At 40.8% G+C, this 21485-nt stretch overlaps 1 protein-coding gene across 8 annotated transcripts in view; it reads right to left on the reverse strand.

Moving 5' to 3' along the window:
• Window positions 1-21485, reverse strand: part of FLRT2 (fibronectin leucine rich transmembrane protein 2) — a 111086-nt gene that overhangs the window by 50031 nt on the left and 39570 nt on the right. The window lies entirely within an intron of this gene.

The raw sequence follows: 21485 nt of genomic DNA on the forward strand, positions 1-21485 counted from the left end.
TACAGTTTTATATCTGAATATTGTCCTCCCTTAAGGATGAGGTCTTATTTTGTTTTATGCCTCAGAGTCAGTTTATGATGCCTACTGACTGCCTGAACAATTCCCTACAGTTTTCTTGACAAGATTTTTGGAAAATGTCTTGCCATTGCCTCCTTCCTGGGACTGGGAGAAAGTGACTGGTCCAAGGTTAGCCAGTTGGCTTTGTGCCTAAGGCAGGACTAGAACTGCTCTCGTGTTTCTAATCTGATGCTTCCACCACTGCGCCAAACTGACTTTCTTAATGACAGAACTCAGACATAAAACTATGTCTGAACTTCCTGCTCTCCTAAGATTTTGGGCAGGGCAACAAGAGAAATTGAATTATCTGTTAACCAGGGGTTGTTGTTTTTTTCTGCTGCAATATCATAGGCTGTTGAAAGTAGGAAGTACAGTTGAAACTATTGGTAAAGCAGCTAAAGGGACTTTTTAGTGGCAAGGGAAACAACTGGCACCAATATGTACTAATTGTTAAGCAGAAGATAATTTCTACTACTACTACTACTACTACTACTACTACTACTACTACTACTACTATTATTATTATTATTATTATTATTATTATTATTATTATTATTATTATTTTAGGCAATTATTTTCCTAGGAATAAGGTCAAGCTTTTGCGATACATATCACATTTTTCACAGTTTTAGGAGCAAAAGCTACTGGTTATCATTTCAACATCCTTAGAATCAGATTACAAGAAAATTTTATGTTGTGATGGGAATTTGCCAAGGAAGCAACTTTCAAAGGGGTTAAAGAAATAATATTAGCAACATAGACTGTTTATGACAGCAATTTTCAAATTCATGGTGCCTTCCAATGCCAGAAGCAATAGCATAGGGAGAGTGTTATTATAACAGCATGATTCTCTGTGAAAGCTTGTCACCTTCTGCTCTTGAGCCTTGCTAATGCACAAAGGCACGATGCCCAGTTTAGAAAAGGGATGTTTTTTAACAGTTACATGGTAGCTGCTAATTCAGATATTAATATACAATGGTTGATTCTTGTTGCAACTAGCACAGAAAATGCTTACCTCTGAGGATAAAAAATGTGAATGTTATGTCTGAACTTTCAAAATTCAGGCAGTATTATTTTTGAAGAAATGTTGCCAAAATGATATTTTTATTTTTATTCTGGAAAATGTCTATCCAGATCCTATAATAATGATTAGCCAAGGCAGAAAAATTCCCATTTTTGTGTCTCAGAAAATTCCAAAAATCTTCACCAAGTTGCCAACACAGATTACCTCCCCCCCCCCAGAAATAATTTAGAAATGTATCCCTAATTCAGTGGTCCTCAACATTTCTGGCAGGGAAGGAGAGGGGATGGGTCCTTGTGGATATAGGCATGCAGAAGAGCACACACAATTGCATTAACACAAGTAGTGGGCTGCAGCCCGGGGGTTGGTTCAGTTAGTTGGCCGTAACTGAAAAAAGATTATTTACCACCATACTAAAGAATTTTCCCCAGTCCTAAGGCAATTTATGTGTTTGTATGTGTTTGTGTGTGCATGAACAAAACTCTAAAAGACAGAAAAGATATATACCGCCACAAGGAAAAGAGGGTCAACCTAATCTGCAAAACACCTAATGGCAGGACAAGAAGCAATGGATGGAAACTAATCAAGGAGAGATCCAGCCTAGAACTAAGGAAAAAATTCCTGACAGTTAGAACAAGTAATCAGTGAAATAATTTGCATCCAGAAGCTGTAGTGCTCCAACACCGGAGGATTTTAAGAAGAGATTGGACAACCATTTGTCTGAAATGGTATAGGATTTCCTGCTTCAGCAGGGAGTTGGATTAGAAGTCCTTCTAGGTCACTTCCAACTCTGTTATTCTGAAAAAAAGATGAACTACTTGAAGAAGTTTGCTTCATGCAATACCTTATCAATGTCAAGATGAAAACAGTGGTTCAGTTTCACTTCCCGTGGCTCCCATGTTCCCACTTCTCCTTCTGGTTTCTTTAGCTTTTTCCTTATCTGATGGTATGTACCAGGTCCAAAATATATGACACAAGCAAGGCTGTACAGTTGCAAGTTGTAGAAGTTACAAACAAAGAATCATCCTGAAATTCCTACAGCTTGGTCAGAATTTACAAATCACTGTTCTCAGTTACACAAGCTTAGTCATTTGCAGGTAAATTTCAGAGTGAGGTCTAAGGGGGACATTTTTCACTACTAGTGTGAAAGATGAAATTTTTTATGAATAATGGAATATTTCTCCAGCCAATGCTGTATTTAATTATTGCTCTATTATGGCAAACAAATTACATTCAGTCATCTGCAACATTAAATGTCTCATCATGCATTCTTCACCAACCCAATATCCTCCACATGTTTAGAAAAGCCAGTGCAGAGAAAAACTGTAAATTACCCTCCCATCTGGAGAGTGTCAAGCTGGGAAAAGTTGGCATAATGAATCAATTGATTAATTCACAGAAGTTTACTATGTTATTCCTTTTAATATAGAAGTCTGAAAACAATCAGCTATGCCAACATTCTTCTGGTCTGCTAATGCAGCCAATTACCCTCTTCAGCTATTTTTAAGGTGCTGTAGGACATGATATTTTCTCTCTCCTTCCACCACAGTATCTAAAAGTTCCAGCATATCAATCAGAATACAAAGAGAACAAGGCAGAATGGAACAAGAAACCGCCCTAGCTTATTAATAAAGCACAGCACACAGAGGTCCCAAGGTACAGTGCATCATCAGTTAAAGGGATATAAAGGCAGTAATAGTCATAATAAGCTAGAATGACAACAAAGGACACCAGGTTTGTCATGCCATCACTATGTGATGGACACACAAAGTACTTAATACTTGTATTACAACATCTGATGCAAAAATATAAGCTGTGTCACTTGTGTCATGATACAATGTACAGTATACAATATGTCATAATTTGGTTCCACGGAAAGCCTCCTCCCCCAGTTGCTACATGCAACCCTCAGTCTCGTTTTTGTGATCCAAACAACATTCACAGATCATGCCACTTGAATTCAGTTTTGGGATTAGTGACTTTTAGCAACAAGGTTCAGTGTTAGACATTAACATCTCAATCCCCCTTAAAATATATGGGAAAATGCTGAAAATATATAACTTTACATCTACAGCCCTTATAGACCTTTCAAAGAGCGCAGATTGTTCTGACTCTGTCAAGCTCTACTGTAGGTTTGCATGGCTTAGAGGATTGTCTGAACTAGAGTTTGTACAAACAGCTTATGGCTTTTGCATGTTGCAAGAATGTAGACAATTATAAGGTTATTCAGTAAGCAAACCATGGATTGATTTTCTTTGCCAATTCATTTTAATGGTAGCTCTAGAACAGGAGTGTCCAACTTACAATGTCACATAATGTGTCACAACATATGACTTTTTTCCTATTGCTCGCAATGGAGTGGGCGCGGTTTTGCCATGATGCATCTGGCCCTTGGGCCGGCAATTTGACACCCCTGCTCTAGAAGTCTCTGTTCTAGAACCTCAAAATTCTCACATTTTGATTTAATGGCTTACAGTAGGAATCTGCAACCTTGACAACTTTGAGACTTGTAGGCTTCAGCTCCCAGAATTCCTCAACCAGCATAGCTGAAGTCCACAAGTCTTAAAGATGTCAAGGTTACAGACTCCTGGTTTACAGTATTGGACTTCACTTCAGAAGCTCAGCGAGGGTAACCGGCTAAAGTGAGATAAGAAACTGGTGGTTTTTTTCTTTGAACTGTATGCTGTGGACTAATGTGTTGTTATAATGTGGCAGAATTTTGGCATAATAACAGCAACTAAAAAAAAGGAGAGATGTTATACAGTAAATAGCCATAAAATGATCACACTCATTTCTTACTATCTGAATACAATGCTTTAGGAAAATTTCTTAATTCCAACTGATGTTGTGAAACTACAGACAGTAGTAAGTTGCACTGTATTTTTTTCTTACTATTAAAAGATTGTTGTTGTTAATTGCGAAGTCGTGTCCGACCTATCGCGACCCCATGGACAATGTTCCTCCAGGTCTTCCTGTCCGCTACCATCTTCTGGAGTCCATTTAAGTTCACACCTACTGCTCCAGTGACTCCATCCAGCCATCTCATTCTCTGTCGTCCCCTTCTTCTATTGCCCTCAATCTTTCCCAGCATTAGGCCCTTCTCCAGTGAGTCCTTCCTTCTCATCAGGTGGCCAAAGTATTTGAGTTTCAACTTCAGGATCTGGCCTTCTAAAGAGCAGTCGGGGTTGATCTCTTCTAGGACTGACCGGTTTGAACGCCTTGCAGTCCAAGGGACTCGCAGGAGTCTTCTCCAGCACCATAGTTCAAAGGCCTCAATTCTTTTGCGCTCAGCCTTTCTTATGGTCCAACTTTCACAGCCATACATTGCAACTGGGAAAACCATGGCCTGGACTATACGCACTTTTGTTGGCAGGGTGATGTCTCTGCTTTTTAGTATGCTGTCTAGATTTGCCATAGCTTTCCTCCCCAGGAGCAAGCGTCTTTTAATTTCTTGGCTGCAGTCCCCATCTGAGGTGATCTTGGAGCCCAGAAAAATAAAATCTGTCACTACCTCCATTTCTTCCCCATCTATTTGCCAGGAATTGAGAGGGCTGGATGCCATGATTTTGGTTTTCTTAATGTTGAGTTTCAAGCCTACTTTTGCACTCTCCTCTTCACCCGCATCAAGAGGCTCTTTAGTTCCTCTTCACTTTCTGCCATTAGAGTGGTATCATCTGCATATCTTAGGTTGTTGATATTTCTCCCGGCAATCTTAATTCCAACTTTTGATTCATCTAGCCCTGCCTTTCTCATGATGTGCTCTGCATATAAGTTAAATAGGCAGGGCGACAGTATACAGCCTTGCCGGACTCCTTTTCCAATTTTGAACCAATCAGTGGTTCCGTGTTCAGTTCTCACTGTTGCTTCTTGACCCGCATATAGGTTTCTCAAGAGACAAATGAGATGGTCTGGTACTCCCATCTCTTTAAGAACTTGCCACAATTTGTTGTGATCCACACAATCAAAGGCTTTTGCATAGTCAATGAAGCAGAAGTAGATGTTTTTCTGGAACTCCCTAGCTTTCTCCATGATCCAGCATATGTTGGCAATTTGATCTCTAGTTCCTCTGCCTCTTCGAAATCCTGCCTGTACTTCTGGTAGTTCTCGATCTACATACTGCTGGAGTCTAGCTTGTAGGATTTTAAGCATAACTTTACTAGCATGTGAAATGAGTGCAATGGTGCGATAGTTTGAACATTCTTTGGCATTGCCTTTCTTTGGAATTGGAATGTAAACTGACCTTTTCCAATCCTGTGGCCACTGTTGAGTTTTCCAAATTTGCTGGCAAATTGAGTGTAGCACTTTACTGCATCGTCTTTTAAGATTTTGAATAGCTCAGCTGGAATACTGTCACCTCCACTAGCTTTGTTGTTGCTCAGATTTTCTAAGGCCCATTTCACTTCACATTCTAGGATGTCTGGGTCGAGGTCAGTGACCATCTCATTGTGGTTATCTGGGATGTTAAGCTCATTCTTGTATAGTTCTTCTGTGTAGTTTTGCCATCTCTTCTTAATCTCTTCTGCCTCTGTTAGGTCTCTGCCATTTTGGTCCTTTATCATGCCCATCTTTGCATGAAACGTTCCCTTCATATCTCCAATTTTCTTGAAGAGATCTCTGGTCCTCCCTATTCTGTTGTTTTCTTCTATTTCTTTGCACTGTTCATTTAAGAAGGCATTCTTATCTCTTCTAGCTACTCTCTGGAATTCTGCATTCAATTGGGTGTATCTTTCTCTTTCTCCTTTGCCTTTCGCTTCCCTTCTTTCCTCAGCTATTTGCAAAGCTTCCTCAGACAGCCATTTTGCTTTCTTGCATTTCTTTTTCTTTGGGATGGTTTTAGTTGCTACCTCTTGTACAATGTTGCGAACTTCCATCCATAGTTCTTCAGGCACTCTGTCTATCAGATCTAATTCCTTAAATCTATTTGTCACTCTACTGTATATTCATCAGGAATATGATTTAGTTCATACCTGAGTGGCCTAGTGCTTTTCCCTACTTTTTTCAATTTAAGCCTAAATTTTGCAACAAGAAGCTCATGATCTGAGCCACAGTCAGCTCCTGGTCTTGTTTTTACTGACTGTATAGAGCTTCTCCATCTTTGGCTGCAGAGCACATAGTCAATCTGATTTCTATGTTGACCATCTGGTGATGTCCATGTGTAGAGCCGTCTCTTGGGTTGTTGGAAAAGAGTGTTTGTTATGACCATTGTATTCTCTTGACAAAATTCTATTAGCCTGTGCCCTGCTTCATTTTGTACTCCAAGGCCAAACTTGCCTGTTATTCCGGTTATCTTTTGGCTTCCTACCTTAGCATTCCAATCCCCCATGATGATAAGGACATCATTTTTTGGTGTTAATTCTATAAGGTGCTGTAGGGCTTCATAGAACCGGTCAATTTCATCCTCTTCAGCACCAGTGGTTGGGGCATAGATTTGGATTATTGTGATATTGAATGGTTTGCCTTGGATTCGAATTGAGATCATTCTGTCATTTTGGGGATTGTATCCCAGTATTGCTTTTCCTATTCTTTTATTGACTATGAAGGCTACTCCATTTCTTCTGAGGGATTCTTGCCCACAGTAGTATACCTGATGGTCATCTGAGTTAAATTCACCCATTCCTGTCCATTTTAGTTCGCTGATTCCAAAGATGTCGATGTTCAGTCTTGTCATCTCTTTTTTGACTGCGTCTAGCTTGCCTTGATTCATGGATCTTACATTCCAGGTTCCTATGGAGAAAAAATCTTTACAGCATTGGACTTTCCTTTCACCACCAGATATATCCACAGCTGAGCGTCCTTTCGACTTTGGCCCAGTCGCTTCATTCTTTCTGGCGCTATTAGTAGTAGCCCTCTGCTCTTCCCCAGTAGCATATTGGACACCTTCCGACCTGAGGGGCTCATCTTCCAGCGTCATATCTTTTTGCCTTTTAGTACTGTCCATGGGGTTTTCATGGCAAAGATACTGGAGTGGTTTGCCATTTCCTTCTCCAGTGGATCACATTTTGTCAGAACTCTCTGCTATGACCTGTCCGTCTTGGGTGGCCCTGCACGGCATAGCTTATAGCTTCATTGAGTTACACAAGCCCCTTCGCCACAACAAGGCAGTAATCCATAAAGGGGAATTAAAAGATAGGTGATTGTTTAATAACCTAATTTATTTTCATAATAGAACACTGGCAGAAAATTGTTTTTATTCTCCCCCTCCCTCATCTTTATGAATACCAGAAAGCATTTCAATTTGACATGAAAAGTAATTCTTGCTTTTGAATTATGAAACGAGGTTATTTTATTTGTATTTGGTTTGTTGACTGTTGTATGTTAGATATAAGCCTGGGAAATCCATAAATGTCGGCATTATTCAGTGAATGGTCTTTTGATAGTTGAATGTGTAAAACAGAGGTAATAATTATCTTACTGCCAGAGGTCAAAAGCACTTCTACTGCTAAGCTAAGCAGGTTTTACCCCATCAAGGTTTCCCTTGCAATTGAGATGGGAGCGTTAGCATGGGTGTATATCTATAGTAACTTTGTGGTTTTACTGAGCTTTGATGCAGTTTCGTTGGCTTTTCCTTTAATGATTTTTTTTGTTTTTGTTTTGTTCACCACCCAAAAGGCAGCCGTATCAATTAGATGAAGAATAATTAAAAATAAATGAAACTGCTAAGATGGTAAGTAACTCAGAAACATGTCTACATTGCATTGAGATTATTTGTGGAAGAACAAGATTATGTCAAGCTTTCAAGTAAAGTTGCACCAAACCTTTTTTAAAAAAAATAAAAATAAAAATGATGACCTCTTTTGAGAGGCATAATGAATCAGAACCCAGTGACTAATAAGAGAGTCAAGACAAAATGAAAATATTTTTTTTCCAGAAGGAAGCAAGCCAGTGGTAAAAGAGGCTAGACAACAATGTGTGATTTGGTAAATAAAGTACTAAATTTAAGTATTGCCCACCTATCCTTAACAGCAACAGCAGTAGCACTTAGACTTATATACCACTTTACAGGGCTTTACAGCCCTCTCTAAGCAGTTTACAGAGTCAGAAAATTGTCCCCAACAATCTGGTTCCTCATCTGACTGATTTTGGAAGGATGGAAGGCTGAGTCAACCTTGAGCCAATGAGAACTGCTGAAGTGCTGGCAGCCGGCAGTCGGCAGCCTGCAGTACTGCATTCTAACCACTGTGCCACCCTGGCTCTTAAGATGGCAGAAAACTAAAATAGCACCTTTTAAGACCCGCTGTCCCTATTGCTGCCTTCTTTATGCTGTTTCAGTTCTCTCTCAATGCCAATCAGCTGGTTCTATCCAAAGTAATGAGTGACAAAGCCACAGAGATTTTATACAACCTAAGGTTATTCATGAACAAAATTATAGCACATGTTAAAAAGAAGTGCTTGAATACCTGTACCATTAAGGATAACTTTTAATAAGTCTGATCCATTTTCTGGGAACAAGACAAAGACATGAAATGTAGCAGAAAAAAAAGTTGCCAATATATGTTTGGATGGATGCAGATGAAAAAGCTCCATTGTTCAAACATCTTGCTTAGTAGAACTGAAGTTTTTTAAACATGAGATATCTGATGCCCATTCAAGATTCAGCTGAAAGACCTTTAGAAAATTCTTAGTCATGATGAATGCTTCTTCATGATGGGTTCTGTCTCAGTCAAGCATTTCTTCACCAGACAGCTGACTCAGATGACACCTAGATAAAACTTTATTTTTTCAAACCAGAGAAGAGATTTTCTACAATGAAAAGTCTGGTTTCCAGATCATCCAGAAGTAGATGGCTTATTGATTTCTCTTGTAGAGCAGCGATTCTCAAACATTTTGGTCTAAGAACTCCTTTGGTTCATGTGGGTTATATCTTTGAATTACTATTATATTATAAATTAAAACTGAGACATTTTAAAATATTTATTTGACATCACAGACCTAATGAAAAGACCTTAGAGATACCCAAGGACCCCTGACCATACTTTGAGAACAAACATGTAAGGGAATTTCTATTTTTCCAGATATCTACTAATTCTGTTTAAAGCAATGGTGGAATTCAAATATGTGAACAACCGGTTCTCTATGTGGATGCCACTTCAGGAAGTCCATTCTGGGCCTAGGCAACAAAAAATTAGCTACCGGTTCTGCCGAAGTGGTGCGAACTGGCTGAATCCCACCACTGGTTTCAAGGTATTTAATTTATAGAAATAGCTTGTAGCAATGTATATATAATAAACAAAATGGCATAGAGACCATTTATCTCTCATAGTATTTGTCCAGCTGATATGAACTAAGGTTGGTACATTCTGAGTTCCTTCAGTTAAATAATGTCATCTATCAGGACTCAGAAGTGTTTTTTTGCTCTTGTGGTGCCTGCTCTCTTGAAAGAGGTTTCTCTGAAATGCATGTTGCTTATACCCTAATAGCATTTCACAAAGCACTGAAGACTTGGATGTTCTACGAGGGATGTGGGCATCGTTATCTAGACTCATCATATGTTGTTGTTCTTCTCTCTTTGTCTTTTGTTTTTAACAATTTTATTATATTATATTTTTGTTTTATTTTATTGTACACTGTCCAAAATCAGTTCATAGTCAGGGAAGGGACGTTGTCTTACCTTTTCTCAGCATGGAGATGGAGAATCCATCAATGGGTTAACTCTGCCTTCCTGCCCATTAGACCAAATCAGCCAAATTTGCCACACCTGTTCTTGGGTAGCCACTCCCCAGTTTTGATGAAGACGAAGCAGCTGACTACAGTTTGACGTATTGGCTTCCGGCTTCCTAATATGTACTAATTGTTTTTAAAGGTGGGAGTGGATTCTCCATCTCCGTGCTGAGAAAAGGTGTTCAGGTAAGACAACGCCCCTTTTCCAGCAACGGAGATGGAGAATCTACCAATGGGACATACCAAAGCCTCACTGTCTCAAGGCGGGGGGACAACAGAGTAGGCCATAGCCATGTCCCCAGCAGTTACCTGCTGGAGAACCCTCCTTCCAAAGGAGGCGTCTGCAGATGCAAAATGGTCCATCTTGTAGTGTCATATGAACGGAGAAGGCGAATACCATGTCGCAGCCCTGCAAACCTCCTCAATAGAGGCCTGTGTGGTCCATGCCATGGAGGTTGCAGCACTGCAAATGGAATGTGCCGTGATCTGCCCTGGCACTGGCAGGGAAAGTGATTGGTATGCTTCCACAATGCAAGTCTTGATCCCCCTGCCTATGGTTGAGGCAGACACCTTCTGTCCCCTGGAGGCGTGGTGAAACGAAACGAAGAGGGCTTCCGACTTACGGAAGGGTGCCGTTTGCTTGATATAGTGTTGCAACGCCCTGTGAACATCCAGTGTGTGCCACTGCCGCTCCAAGGCATGGGATGGATTGGGGCAAAAATCTGGTAAAACAATTTCTTGTGCCCTATGAAAGGGGGTATTGACTTTAGATACAAAGGGGTCTAATCGGAGAACCACCCTGTCTTGGTGAAAAGTGCAGAGGTCCTCCCTGGCCGACAGTGCTGTGAGTTCAGAGATGCGTCTGGCCGATGTGATGGCGACCAAGAAGGTCACCTTGAGGGACAAGACCCTCAGGGTACAAAATCTGATAGGTTCGAACGGCGTTTTGGTGAGGGCCGGTAAGACCCATGGTAATTCCCAGAAAGGGTATCTATGGACCACTGGTGGTTTTGTATTGGTGGCCCCCTTAAGGAAGGAACAGATCCTGGGGTGCTGGGCCAAAGGAACTGAATTGGTGCAGGTCAGTAGGGTGGATAGAGCTGCGACCTGCCTGCGGATGGTATTAGGTGCTAGGCCCCTGTTGAGGCCCTCAAGCAGGTATTCTAGGATGTTTGGGATTGTCAAATCCGAAACATCTAGAGATCGCCTTTCGCACCAATTGCAGAAATTCCTCTATGTGGAGTCATAGTTTCGGTTTGTTGCCGGTCGGCGGGAGGCCTGAATCATGAAAATTACTCTTGCCAAGTAAGATTCCCCACTCAAGACCCGGCGTTCAAGTGCCAGCTGGCTAACTGCAGCCATTGGGGTTCTGGGTGTTGTAGGACTCCCTAGTTGACACACGACCCTGAGGGATCCTCCACAGGGAGGATCTGGAGAGATTCACCAGGTCAGCGAACCACGCTCTTTGCGGCCAATATGGGGCCACGAGTATGACCTCTGCCTGTTCCTGCAACACCTTGCAAATGGTTGTTCATAGTCAGGAAAGGCTGAAATTCAATTCATTTCATTTAAAAAGTGTAGCTTTTTGTTAAAGCTACATCCATAGCATCTGTTTGCATTTTCTAACTATTGTCTATTGATTCACTTTCTACTAAAATGCATAAAGCTATTCTGTTTAAAATTACAATTATTTTTCTTCTATTTGTTATTGAATTAATCTTTAAAGTACTCACTATATGTTAAGTCAAAGTCTATTAACATTAATTAACCATAGGACATAAAATTATCAATCACCAAATCCCACATGAAACTAATGGATGTCATACTAAAAAGAAGAAGCTTGACAAAATAAACATATAACATGAACAAACAGAACACAGTTTGATATTCACAATGTCAATGATTTCTGAATGATTCAAATTATATGGCTTATCTATAAGTTTAAGTAACAGAAAAAAAGTTTGTACACCTTTCAGCTGTGCAAAACTCTCAAGAACATCAGTCAACTGTAGCAAATTCAAAAGCAGTATTGGCCATATACTCTTAAAGCATATTGTGCATCCCTATTATCTTCTTCAAACACTTGTATGTTAGTTATCTTGAAGTGAATACTCAAGATTATACCAAGTAAATATAATGTAATTTAAAAAGCAGTATGATTCATATCACTTTTACAACTATGGAGGTCAATCTCCAGTCTGTGTGTGCATATCTCGGTGTTTATCTGTATGTACAAGGGAGAGAACATCACATTTGTTACCATCTAAATTTAAGCATTCCAGTAACAATTGAAAAATCAAAATGTAATTATTAAACTCGTGTTATTAAACAGTCAGTCTTTCAAGACCATCAGTAATATTCCCTTCTGAAAATCAGTTCTTTTAAATTATATAGTTTGCTGTAATTTTTGATGCTGTAAATTCTAGCCCATTTCTCTGCTGGATACATGAATATATCTTTAATATGTGCTCAGATCTAACTTGACAGCTGAGAAGATGATAGCAACTCAGATCCTTAGCTGAATTCTAATCTGCTCAAAAGCCTTACATCGTTTTTAAATATAGAATGCTGGCCTCCAACTATGTGATAGACTACTGAATGAAAAAAATGCTAGTGTTATATGAGTTGTATTGTGAAATATACAGAATAGGACCAGGGATGCCTGAAAATATAGACACAGTGAGATTACAGTGTATGAACAAGACCTCAAACAGAGAGTTTTGATAGTCTCAGACAACCATACCATGTGTCTTCAGTTTTGCAACAAGAAACCTTTCCTGTCATAGAAATTCCTGTCATTTTTTAACAAGAAATGAGACACGCATAAAATTCCCTAGAATGTCTCATAAAAGCAATACAAGAAACAATACTCTAATTTGGTCACTACTAAACTACAGCACAATAGTTTACTGCAATGGAGGCACCTTGATACCTTTAAAATTGGATATTTTAGTCTATGACTCCCAATGCAATCCTGATTTGAAGATACTTGTCACTGACTGTGAAAATTATTGCCCAGAAAATAGCACTGTGAGTATTATCTTGGTAGACTGACTAAGCCAATCAACTCATATTCACATTTTCCTGCTTCCCCCATCCCCGAAATTTCAGAAGATTTCACTTGTGTCTGCATTTCATATGAACCTGACAAACTGATTACTCATTCTCATGATTTGTTGAAAGAAGTGACCTTCAAAAAGATTACTTGCTTCCACAGATAAATTTAAGAACAGACACTATTTAGAAATTGGGTGTAATTTTTATATTTAGTGCAGTACAGTATAGTACAGTTCAACTATGACAAGATTGAAGATTAATGTTTTAATTCTCCTGCTTGTGGATGAACTAAGCAGAAGAGATAAAGGGAACAGAGAAGCAAGCAAAAATTGTGTAAGAATACCAGACCAATCCAAACACCCATGTAGTCCAACATTCTGTTTTCTCTGAGTTGCTTATGATTGGAGTGGCCAGTAAACCTTGTAAAAGGACAGATAGACAGATGATAGCCAAGATCACTGTCAAGCCACAAGGAGGAGGGACATAGACATGCTAGTATAATAAAACATGCCTGTTTATGTTTCCTAGTAATTGATATTGAAACATATATTGCCTTAGATATCAGGACTGAAAAAGCTCCAGATGCACAATAATTAAAATGTAATTGCTGATAATAATTGAAAAGAAGGTTGAGTAAAATTTTAAGAGCTGTCTTGTTTCTTTAATGCTTTGAACATAATGAACCTCCAAAGCTGGTTTATATATATATATATATATATATATACACACACACACACACACACACACACACACATTACTTCCAAAGGGTAGAACAAAACTGCTACTTTGAGTCACATCACTTTTCAGACAAGCTCTGACATTCTGAGCAGGAGACATGGTAAATTCTGGCTGTCTTACACCCGTACTGCACTTCAAAGAATATAATATAATATTATGTAATATATTGTAATATAAAGCAAAGATATTTTGCCAAATGCAGCGGTTCTCAACCTGTGAGTCACGACCCTTTTGGGGATCGAATGACCGTTTCACAGGGGTCGCCTAAGACCATCGGAAAACACATATTTCCGATGGTCTTAAAAACCGAGACACCGCTCCGCATCCGTCTCCGCACGGCCTCCTCCGCCATTTGCAGAGAGAGAGAGAGAGAGGCACTTTTGCTTCTCTTCTCTCTCTCTCTCTCAGGCAGACTTACCTCCTGCAGGGCTCCTGATTGGCCCTGTGCCTGGGTGCCCCACCTTCTGGGAGAAGCACGGTCAGGGCCTCGTGGCCTTGGAGCGTCCTGGGGAAATCCAGGGATCCCTGTTGGAAGCAGCCCATTGGAGGCTCCTCTGAGCAGGCCAGCCTTCCCGTAAGCCGCGGCCCAAGGGAGACCAGCCGCTGCAATCCCTAGCCAGCCCGACCATTGGACCCACTGGCCAGGAAGGCGCGCCAGAGTCCAGGCTGCCGAGAAGGAAGAAGGAGATTCAGCAAAGGTAGGAGAGGAGAGCCACCTCCTGGTGCCCAGCGCTGGCAGTGGCTTCCTTGCCATCCTCTTCCTCCTCCCCTTCTTCCTCCTACTGCCCTCAAGGCAGCTCGGGAGGGTGCCGGGGCAAGAGGGGTACCTGGGGGGAAGCAGCCAGGCTGGACGAGGGGCTGGCAGGCCGCATGGCACCAGCCCCCACTGTGTCTCCATCGGATTGGCAGAGGGCGCGGCGGCAGCAGTTTTCTCACCCTTCTCCTCTCCTTCTTCCTCCTGCTGCCCCAAGGCGACTCAGGCGGGTGCCAGGAGGAAGAGGGGTGCCTGGGGGGAGCACGGGCTGGTGAAGGGGCTGGTGAGCCGCGTGGCACCAGCCCCCACCACGGCTCCATTGATGGATGGAAGACCAGGCCGAGCAGCACGGGGGCAGCGGGGATCCCCAATGATGCAGCAGCAGCCACCACTGGCGCCATCCTCGCCGCCCCCACGCTGCCCAGCCTGGTCCTCCATCAATGGAACCGCGGTGGGGGCTGGTGCCACGCGGCCCGCCAGCCCCTCCGCCAGCCCGCTGCTCCCCCCAGGCATCCATCATCTCCTGGCTCCTGCCTGAGCCACTTTGGGGTAGCAGGAAGAAGGAGAGAAGGGTGAGAAAACCGCTGCCGCCACTGCTGGCTGAGCTGAGCTGCGGCGCTGAGCTGGTCTCCATGCCTCCTGGTTGCCCAGCCGTGCTCCACCCCCAGCTGCCCCAGCACTGCCCAACCCGCCTCCCTCGCCATCGAAGGCCAGCTCAGCCCTCTGGTGCCCAGTGCGGCCGTGGGGCTGCTAGGCAGGAGCGGCTCCTTCCCGGCTTGCCAGGCTCAGAAGCGGCCGGGGCGGGGAAGAGGGTGAGGCGGTGGCGATGCCCACATGTGAGTCGGAGGCCAGCTGGCCGGGCCGGCAATGGGGCCCCAAAATCAAAGGAAAAAACTCATTTTGGAGCTGTAAGAAAGGATCCCTCTCCCCCACCCCGATCCCTGCCACAAGCAGCACCAGAGTTTGGAAAGGTGCTGCTCCAGGACCCTTGGCTACGGGGGCAGGCCGGTGGTGGCTCTGCTCAGATATGGGGGACGAAAAAAACAGCCGGAAGGGAAGAGAAATCATTCGAGCGGATCCCACTTTGGATAAGGCTTCACAGCTCAGAGCGTTTCATTTGGAAACATTGGCACTAGTTTTAATCTGGGCGTTTGTGCTTTCTTACCCCTGCACACGCACGCCTTTGCGTTTTCCCCAGTGGTAGCCAAAAAGGGAGGGGAAAGGGCAACGGGAAGCGTCCTTTGATACATCATTTACACTCCCGCCTCCCCAATCAGGCTTATTTGGAAATCGGTCCAATGGACATGGCTTCCTCAATCAGCCACCGGGGGTTAAAATATCTTTCCCCGTCGAGCATTATAAAGCACCTTTTCCTTCCTTCCTTCCTTCCTTCTTTCCTTCCTTCCTTCCTTCCTTCCTTCCTTCTTTCCTTCCTTCCAGCCAGCCATCTCCTTCCCTTCCCCTTCAATCTCTCCTTCCTACCTTCCTGCCTTCCTTCCTAACCCCTTCAATCTCCTTCCTTCTCCATCTCCTTCCTTCCCCCTTCAATCTTCCTTCCTTCCATCCATCCATCTCCTTCCCTTTCCCTTCAATCTCTCCTTCCTTCCTTCCTTCCCCCTTCAATATCCTTTCTTCTCCATCTCCTTCCTTCTCCATCTCCTTCCTCTCCCCTTCAATCTATCCTTCCTTCCTTCCTTCCCCCTTCAATCTCCTTCCTTTCCCATTCAATCTTCCTTCCATCCATCCATCCACCTCCTTCCCTTCCCCTTCAATCTCCTTCCTTCTTCATCTCCTTCCTTTCCCCTTCAATCTTCCTTCCTTCCTTCTTTCTTTCTTTCCTCTTCAATCTCCTTCCTTCTCCATCTCCTTCCTTTCCCCTTCAATCTTCCTTCCTTCCATCTCTATCCTTTCCCCTTCAACCTCTTTCTCCTTCCTTCCTTCCTTCCTTCCTTCCTTCCTTCCTTTCTTCCTTCCTTCCTTCCTTTCCCCTTCAATCTCCTTCCTTCTCCATCTCTTTCCTTTCCCCTTCAATCTTCCTTCCTTCCTTCCCCTTCCCTCCCTCCCAACATTTTTGAGCAATTAAGAGTAAGCTTCTCCAGCAAGCATTGCTATATATTGTTTTTGTGACTAATCACTATGCTTTAATTATGTTCAATTCATAGCAATGAAAATACACCCTGCATATCAAATATTTACATTACGATTCATAACAGTAGCAACATTACAGTTATGAAGTAGCAATGAAAATAATTTTATAGTGGGGGGTCACCACAACATGAGGAACTGTATTAAAGGGTCACGGCATTAGGAAGGTTGAGAACTACTGGCCTAATGGATAACCCTCTGCAGCTCATTCCCATAATACTAAACCAGTATAAGTAAGGCCTTTCTGTATCCCTTTTTGTTTATAAGAATATAGTTCTTAAATTTGTTATGGATAAACTTTTTAAAAAATGATGTGCATGTGAAGCAAAGACATTTGATCAATGAAGATAATGCAATACTGGCATATATGATGTAGAAGTAATAACTTTTTTCTAATAACTTTTTTGTTTTGTGAGTCACACAACATACAATGCTAACATATTCTGTACTACATTCCATCGAACTGTAAGGAGCAGGGGAGTTCTTTTCCATCACCAGAAACTGGCATTACCAAGTAAGATAAATCATCTTTGACATAGCAAGAACATAATTCAACCAGGTTTACTGCTTCTTTGCCCAAACATTAAGTTCTCTGATATTCCGTTAAAATAGTTGTTGTTCTATATACTGGTTTAATTAAAGCACCTTTACTCTTAAGACACATAAGAATATTATAGGACATGTTTTGAGTTTTATCACTTCTCTCCAATTATTGATATTTGTTATGCTGATAATTAAAATCCAATCTAGCCCATTTTCCTTTCTGGAAAACAGGAAAAATCAAAAGTATTGCATTCATAAAGACATGTCCAGTTGTTTTAATATTGCCCATTAGTTATGAAAAGAGTCATATGGGAACTGTTCCTTTCTCTTTTAAATATCTTTGGTTGAGTCAGGACTATCAGGAATGTGAAGACATTCCAATAAAGTGACAGTCCTTCAACATGGTCCATCCTCTCTAATTTGCTTAGTCTATTCATATCCAGAGGCAGCAAAGTGTGTGTATGTGAGTCTGTGTTTCCATTTAGTAGGAAATCACCTTTTTCAGAGAGGCCATTACCACAATGAAATATGATCCTATTCAATTAATTGAAGGCGAAACCAACACCATAAACAGCCAGGAAGGAAAGGAGTTGGCTAGGAAGTAAGGCTTTTTGCTAGTAAATGCAGATTAAAGATAATAAATAGATTATCTAATTAGTTATTATAAATAATCCTATTTCATTAGTGTTATTTAACTGAAAGTCTCAGGAAGTTTTGTAAAAGGACTTAGTAGTGGGATTTAAATATGTTAACATCCTGTTCTCTGGGTGGATGCTGCTTCCGGAAGTCAATTCTGGGCCTGCCTGGGCAACAAAAAATTAGCTACCAGTTCTACCAAAGTGGTGCGAACCGGCTGAATCCCACCACTGGCTTTAGTACTATGCTGTAATGTTTTCTGCTTTTTTCAGCCATTCTCATTCAAGCGCAAAAGAAAAAAAGAAAATTATCTGTAAGAGAAATTCTCACAAATGGGCTGAATGTTTCTTGCATATCTTAGTTATAAAGCAATCAAAACGTATGTGTGAGTATTATCTTTCACCATAAGTACAGTACAATTCTCTACCGCTTCTCAATTTACATCCTTCTCACAATCCATTAAATCCCAAGAGAACCCATGCAAGGTTTTACCTTTACCCATCCAATTTGGAGAGTAGGAACAGTCAAGGAAGCTGCAGATGCCAAATAGAAAAACAACAAAACCTATATCCTCTGCCACAAAGTATGCTTTAAAAAAGTCTATCAGCAAAAAATTTGAAGAATACTTTCAAGCAGAAGCTTCCTGCAGATGAAGAATAGTTCTGGGGGATTGGAAGACAGAGAATGATAACTATTATGTTAACTCTTCTGTCTCAGGCATCAGTATGTTCCAGTTTAATTCAGCAGTTTAATGCATCCTTTCATAGTAACAATTCCATAGGATGAAAAATACATGAAGTTTGAATGCTGGTCTTTTTTCTAAAGACAGAGCTATTCCAACCTATAATCAAATGCTTCTTTGGAACAAAAAGTCTAAGCATATAGAAACATAAGTTGTTATGGTTGGGTTTTTTTTTGGCAGATATGAAATCCAAATTCATTCACTGAAGTAAATTCCTTCACCATGCCAGTAAAAAAAAAAAAAAAAGGTTTATAGAATTGCTGCCCTTGGACCTTGAAATTTTGAGTGCATATCCTAAATTAGGTTGAGAGTGACAAGATTATGTTTAAAATAGATAAATAATTAATGTAGTAAGAGAAGCTGAAGTTGTACAGTTTTCATGACTGACACATGAATGGAAGAAAAAGGTGCTGCTTCATTTCTATATCAGCAATAAAATCTAAAACTGCCACCATACAAATACAGAAGGAGAATATAACCACATTCAAATAGTACACAGATGACACTTTTCCTAACTGGCAAGATGAATAGGTGTTGTACTGCATTAGCCATAACATAACTGACTGCAAATTATGGATGTAAGTCACTGTGTCTATATACCTGTCCTAATCATGAGACCCAGAGGAGCACAGTTTTAACAATAATATCCCATTTGTAATATCCAAGGATATGATACTTGAGATGCTCTGCTTCTAGATATGTTAGCTTCTGTATTTTAAGGTTCTTTATTTAAAATGATTAAGGCATCAGTCTAGAAACAGGAAGCCATCTAGTCACAGCTTAGGCACAAAGCCAGCTGGGTAACTTTGGGCTAATCACTTTTTCTCAGCCATAAGGCAGTGGCAATGGGAAACCACTTCTGAAAAACCGTGCTAAGAAAACTGTAGGGACTTTTCCAGATAGTCACTGAGAATCTGAGACAATTGAATGGAAGGGAAAGGGGCATTGGTCTTACCTGAACGCTTTTTCTCAGCATGACGATGGAGAATCCACTAATGGGTTAACTTCGTCTTCTGCCCGTAGACTAGTCGTCCAATTTTGCTCTGCCTCTCCTCCTGGGACCTCCCTTCCCCAGTCTCAACGAGGCGAAAGCTGTTTGGCTATGTTTTCTTGTGTTGACTCCATCCTCTCCCCTCACAGGACCTGACTGGCCTCAAGGGTGGGAGTGGATTCTCCATTGTCATGCTGAGAAAAGGCGTTCAGGTAAGACCAACGTCTCTTCTCCAGGATGACGAGTGGAGAATCCACCAATGGGACATACCAAAGCCTCACTGTCCTTGTGGGTGGGAAATACAGATCGGCAGCTTTGGGGAAAAAATTAATAGGAACCTTTTCTCAAATTATTCACTGGTGGTGACATAAAAACCCTTAGCACAAAGGCAATGAAGGCTGGGTGCCAAAGAGTGTACTGCATATTTGGAGAGAGAAATTGTAGATCTTCTTCTTCAACTGAAATAGGTTCTCTCTACCAGAAAGGCTGAATTTGTTCTCAAACTGACAGCCAATGGAAAGAATTTTCAAGACCACAAGAATAAAACTACTAAACACTCTCCAAGAAAGAAATCCAGCAAAGGAATCATAGCGTGAATTGATCTGTATATAAATACCTGCTTTTACATTTCTTCTTTGTATTTACATTGAAGAATTTATTTCCTTTTTCTGTCTTCTTCCTCAACTCTCCCCTTTTCTTCCGTGTTTTTGTTTGCAATCATAATGGCAAAGCTATTTTTTTAAGTTGATATAAATTTCTTTAGAAGACAGAAATTGCTTTAAATGTGGATTTTTTAAAAAAGACAGTAAATAGATGCCAGTTATAGTTTGGCATTATATTTGAAATTGCCCTTCACACCTTCTCTTTTAAATTAAGTTCCTATTCCCATCAGAGTAATCAGAAGAAAATGACCTGCAGCCTTGACAGTCATTTACTTTTACCTTTTACTTATTAAATTCCACTTGTTTTTCTTCCAAATACAGAGTTCTGTTCCACCTTTTATCTTCCAAAAATAAGATACATAATTCAATAGAATGAATAGCAATCCTCTCTTCTAAGACAATGAAATAATTTAGCACTTTTACAATACAAGTAAAAAACTGCAACACAGAGGATGATGATTGATCTTGCAGTGGTACTCCCTTTGAATATTTGGCTTAAAGTGAATATTTTATATTGATGAGATAACTGAACAAGATGCAACATAGCCCTGATTTGAAGGTCAAAACTCTTCTGATGAATATTTCAGGAAACGATTGGTTAAATTGCAATAATCTGTCCCTGGATACACAGGGTTACGGATAGAAAAGGATAGTTCCATAATTAATACTATAAACAAAATGAAACTCACAAAAAGGGTTTGTAGTTTTAAAATCATAATATGTTAATAACTGGAACAGATTTACCAATATCTGGAAGAAATATGATTTGCCTGCAAGCAAGAACTGGTGGACCATAAAATAGACAACATAATAGAAAATGAAGAAGTCACCATTCTGGGATTTTAGAATTCAAACAGACACCTCCACATAACACCCAAGATTTAACAAATGTTAATAAGAAAAACAAAATGTCTGGATAATGGATGTAACAGTACCTGGAGATGGCAAATAGAAGAGTAAAACACAAAATACAAAAGACCTGCAAATAACAGTAGAACAACTGTGGCAAAAGAAAGCAAAAATAGTACCAATAGTAAGAGGCATCTCGAGTGCAATCCCAAAACTTCTGGAGTACCACTTGAACACCATTGGCAGTGACAAAAATCACCATTAGTCAATTGCAAAAAGATACCTTTATTTTGGTATCCTGCAGTTACCTTTAACAACAATATCTGCCTATTCCACATTCTTGGGAAGGACTTAAGAGGTGGATAAAATTGCCAAATCCAGTCTAAATATCTGGCTGACTATGCAACCAACTATAATAATGAGAAGAAATTGCATTTCAGTTTTTATCCATGTCTTCAAAGGAAAAATGAATTTGATAGCTCACATGTGAACCATTGTTTTATTTAGAGCCGCTTCCTTTTTCACACTGAATATCCAGTGGTTTATTGTCCTCTCCTATGGCTTTTAATTATGTGATTCTTAATTTGCAGGGACTAGGAAAAACATCTTAAAATGAAGATGGACAATATTTA

The sequence above is a fragment of the Crotalus tigris genome, unplaced genomic scaffold (assembly GCF_016545835.1).
Source record: "Crotalus tigris isolate CLP2741 ecotype Arizona unplaced genomic scaffold, ASM1654583v1 scf7180000018371.15429387391:27106975, whole genome shotgun sequence".
In the NCBI taxonomy this organism is placed as follows: domain Eukaryota; kingdom Metazoa; phylum Chordata; class Lepidosauria; order Squamata; family Viperidae; genus Crotalus; species Crotalus tigris.